The sequence below is a fragment of the Scylla paramamosain genome, chromosome 12 (assembly GCF_035594125.1).
Source record: "Scylla paramamosain isolate STU-SP2022 chromosome 12, ASM3559412v1, whole genome shotgun sequence".
Taxonomy (NCBI): Eukaryota; Metazoa; Arthropoda; class Malacostraca; order Decapoda; family Portunidae; genus Scylla; species Scylla paramamosain.
Window position 1 is genome coordinate 18,680,448 of NC_087162.1, and position 5,000 is coordinate 18,685,447.

At 38.6% G+C, this 5,000-nt stretch overlaps 1 protein-coding gene and 1 non-coding gene across 2 annotated transcripts in view; one reads left to right on the top strand and one right to left on the bottom strand.

Moving 5' to 3' along the window:
- The window catches only part of LOC135105811 (cell adhesion molecule Dscam2-like), a 103,091-nt gene that overhangs the window by 51,657 nt on the left and 46,434 nt on the right, over positions 1 to 5,000 (top strand). The window lies entirely within an intron of this gene.
- On the bottom strand, positions 1,368 to 1,439 carry Trnah-gug (transfer RNA histidin (anticodon GUG)). Its single transcript has one exon. It is a non-coding gene; the product is annotated as a tRNA-His (tRNA).

Genomic DNA, 5,000 nt, shown 5'->3' on the forward strand with positions numbered 1-5,000 from the left:
TCTCTCTCTCTCTCTCTCTCTCTCTCTCTCTCTCTCTCTCTCTCTGTGTGTGTGTGTGTGTGTGTGTGTGTGTGTGTGTGTGTGTGTGTGTGTGTGTGTGTGTGTGTGTGTGTGTGTGTGTGTGTGTGCGTGCACGCGTACGTGTGTGTCTGGTGCCCCTTCTTAATCTGCGACAAGATCTAAAACTATCAAGATCTAACTATCGAAACTTTTCTCGTCACGGTGGACTCCTATACGCATCAATCGTGTCAAAAAAAAAAAAAAAAAAAAAAAAAATCACACGATAACGTCTTTTATTTATTTTATTTTTCTTTTGATAACAGATGATTTATTGCGAGTGAAGGGACCAGCTGTAGCGTGTTCTCTGCATTTCTCACGAGGACTAGTTCACGAGTGCTCTTTGGTGATCAGATACATACTCACGCTTGGGGCGAGAGTGGGGTCGCTGTCACGTGTTGGATGCTGCACGTGAGGAAAGCTGCCACCTGCTGTGCTGCGCATGCGTCATGGTCTTGGTAGTGGGCATACGTGATCGTCCGAGTTTTGTTAGAGGCTCCAGGGTTTTGCGTAAATGTGGATGGCTCAGGACTTAGCAAGACATGGGTGGCTGGTGCACGGGACTACAGATACGTGTCTTGTATAGAGAGGAAACATTTTTTTTAACTTCAATTTACTTACCTCGTCACAGTGCTAAGCCACATCAGTGTTTGGAATGGCTACTTCTACGTATCTCTTCTTTAGGGAGTGGCACCTCAGCGGTACTTTCTTCTTTCCTTTTTGTTGCTCTTGGCCAGTGCCCCTCTTACATAAAAAAAAAAAAAAAATCTCCCAAATTTCTACTCCGGAATATTCTTAAATGCTTCAGGCAACTTTCAAAGACCACATAGATGGGTTCTCATGTCTTATTTCGATACTTCATGTAAAACCTCATTAAACTAATATTTGAATCATGAAAAACACGTTGAAGACACCCACAGTAACTTTTACTATATACTGTTAAAAGTACCCGTGATTCGTAAGACGTTTAGACATTTCTGAATTTCACTCACGCGACACTGACTTCAGTAGTCTTTACATAGATCTACCAACCAAATTCCTAAATGTTTCGAAGTCTTATCTCTACTTTCAGCATGCTCTAGTAGAAATTACTGGAGTTTTCAAAAATATTTATATGCTTCCAGTGGTAGTTTAACAAGGATTCTACATCATCAATAGGAGAAACACCCATGAAAATGGACTAATTATCTCTGTGGCCTTTGAAAATTGTTCTGATAAGGAAACAAAGCGTTTAAGGATACAGACCTAGGAGGAGGAGCAGGAGGAGGAGAAGCAGGAATACAAAGGAAAGCTAAAAAAAGTTCGCCACTTGCCGTGACCAGGATTCGAACCTGGGTTATTGCGGCCACAACGCAATGTACTAACCACTATACGATCACGGCCACAAGGAGGTGGAAGAACTCAAAAGTAATACAAAGGAATACTAAGGAGGTCCAAAAAACAACAGGCTTACGATCAGTGGGAGAGACTGTGTAGTAGAGAAGAGAAGGAAGAGGAGGAGGAGGAGGAGGAAAGCGTCGCTAGGAGGTTGCCAGCTTGTCTCCAAGAAGGCATCGTGGTTGTTTGTTGGGCCGCGACGATTTCAGGGGACGTCTTAGTCTGGGAGGAAGAATTCGTTGATATTTGTGTGGATTGAATTCATATGAGTCACTTGTACGTGCAAGGGAAGTAACGTACGTTCTCGTCTGCACCGCTTTGTTGATTATGTACAACGCGTGTGGTTGTACCTAGACTTTGTGGTACCAGGTTTTCTCGGTCTAGGAAAGAAAATGTTGTTTTATGGATTAGATATGAATGTCCTGGTGACGAGGTGTTCATATCAGCAAAGTGTTGTTTTTGACTTGTATTTCTCTAAAAGGTGGTTGGCTCTTGTTTCAGAAAAAAAAAAAAAAAATTCCTCGTGGTATGTGGGCGAAAATGCAAGTTTTTTTTAAATTTTTTGTTGAGTTAAAAAAAAGAACCCTTCTCACACACGTTTTGGAATATTGTTGTTTTCATTTGCATTGCCTCGTTATCTATGTATGTATTGTGTCTCTTGAGAGGCTGGCTAGGCCGTCATGTTAGGTTATTGTTGTGTTGTTGTTGTTGTACTTGATTGATATTTATTTATACTTGATATTTTATGTGTACCTCTGCTATGTGGATGGCTATAATGATGATAACAATAACATCAACAACAAGAACAGGAATAACAACAACAGCAACAACAACAACAACAACAACAACAACAACAACAACAACAACAACAACAACAACAACAACAACAAACAACAAACAACACTAATTCCACTTTCACCCGAAGCACAGGCAGACAATCTAATCTGAAAAACATGACTAAGAAAATAATTGAAATAGCTCTGACGCTTATCATTATGCTGTTGTTATGGAAGTGTTTAGAGTGGTCAGAATAATTCCATTTACTTAATTCTTTTGTGTTCAGTGGTGCCCTTGGGACAAACTGGACTCGTCTGTTGGGAATACATGCCTTGAAATATATTGGAGGAACAGATTTGCCACAACATACACAATTCTGAGCCTGATGTTAACCCTTTAGCTGCTAATGGCAAAGTAGTCCTTATTACTCGACTAAATGATAATTCGTCTCTTCTCATTTGACTTAACTAAATGACAGCACAGTTCTTATCTTATTAAATGACAACACAACACTTACTACTTGACTAAATGACAACACAATTCTTACCTGGCTAAATGACAACACAATTCTTACCTGGCTAAATGACAACACAATTCTTACCTGGCTAAATGACAACACAATTCTTACCTGACTAAATGACAACACAATTCTTACCTGGCTAAATGACAACACAATTCTTACCTGGCTAAATGACAACACAATTCTTACCTGGCTAAATGACAACACAATTCTTACCTGGCTAAATGACAACACAATTCTTACCTGACTAAATGACAACACAATTCTTACCTGACTAAATGACATCATAACTCTTATTACTTAACTAAATGACAACACAATTTTTCCCAACCAAATGACAACACAACCCTTATCACTGAACTAAATGACAACACAAATCTTACCTGACTACATGACAACACAACACTTACTTTATTTGAGCAACACTACGCGGTTTCTCAGTGCCAGAATTACGACACAGACACAAAACCTGAAGTATGCAATTACTACTTTTGGTGTTCTTGGAAATTGTATTGTAAACTTGTACTCAACTCTTCTATCAGACTCGAGAAGCTGTAGGAGTTAAAGGGTTACGTGTACAGCTGTCGTCGTAAGTGAAGTAGCCTTTTCTTTTTTTATGATGTGTTAAGGAGACAGACAAAGAATGAGAGAAAAATAATAAGAAAAGAAGAAACTTGCGCAAGACTTCGCTTCCTAAAAAGTCAGAACAGAAGATTCAAAACGTGCCCCTGGTTTAGTGTCTTTTTTCCAGTTTGATGCAGATTTTTTAGTCTGGTTCTCTTTTCTAGTTTACTCAATTTTCTTGTTGATTTTTATCTTATTACTTTTTTCTTAGTCTTGATACTCCTCTCTTGACACTATTTTTTTTTTCCCCTCAATATTAAGTCCTTTAATCTGCTAACAGTCTCTTTGCAAAACCTGACACTGATAGAGTGTAAGACCAGAGCACTTACAATTGGGGGAAGGACGCTTAACACAGGGAAAGCACGCAAGTGTAGCAGATTACTCTACTTTAGATCGTGACTGTCACAAGTAGCCGAGATGTATTTATGATTTCTGATGATGGAGGCTGTGTGTGTGTGTGTGTGTGTGTGTGTGTGTGTGTGTGTGTGTGTGTGTGTGTGTTTTCCACTGATGCGTCAAGGAATCTAAGAACGTAAAAAAAAAAAAAAAAGAGAGAGAAAGAACAAGAAAATAAGCCTGCTACTCTGCCGCTCCGTATAAAAACCAAATTAACTAGAGAAGCGAGATCCGAGCGGAGGGGATGATTATAATTGACTTCAGATGCTGGTGACGTCAGGTTATTAGCGCGCTACCAATGAGGAGATCAGGGGTGAGTAATGAAGAGTGCGGCGAACAATGGCCGTGAGAGGTAATGCGTGAGTGCTTTTGTCAGGTGGGTAGGGCGGGACAGTAGGTGGTAAGGGTAGGGGGCAGGGGGAGGGGGTAGGGGGTGGCTTACCTGCTGCTGCTGCTGTGTTACCTGTTGTTCCTGGACGGGAGTGAATATTTTTTTTTTTTTTTGTGTGTGTGTGTGTGTGTGTGTGTGTGTGTGTGTGTGTGTGTGTGTGTGTGTGTGTGTGTGTGTTTTATGTTGGTCTTTGTTCCGCACAGTTCCCTTTGATGTGGTTAGCTGGCGACCTCTTGTTTCACGTTAAATACCTAGAATGTTTTTTTTTTTTTCATTTATACATTTATATCTTTTATTTACTTGTTCATTTATTTATTTGTTTATTCACCATGTCAGTGTTTTTGTTTTTTTTTCGTTTTATCAATGTATTCTAGTGGTGACTGTTATCATTAGTATAGATTCTTCTTCTTCTTCTTCTTCTTCTTCTTCTTCTTCTTCTTCTTCTTCTTCTTCTTCTTCTTCTTCTTCTTCTTCTTCTTCTTCTTCTTCTTCTTCTTCTTCTTCTTTTCTTGCTGCTGTTGCTAATATTAATACTACTACTACTAATAATAGTAATAATAATAATAATAATAATAATAATAATAATAATAATAATAATACTGATAACAATAGTAATAATAATGATAATTAAGAACGATAACAAAGATAACAACAACAACAACAACAACAACAACAACAACAACAACAAACATCAGCAATAATAATACCACAACCACTGTTATCATTGTTATTATTGCTAATTTTGTTGTCTTTTTCGTCGATGTTATTATTGTTGTTATTGTTTTGTTATGTTGTGGTTTTGTCTGTGTTATTCCTGTATCACTGAATGCATAATTGTCTCGGGTATTGAACACACCT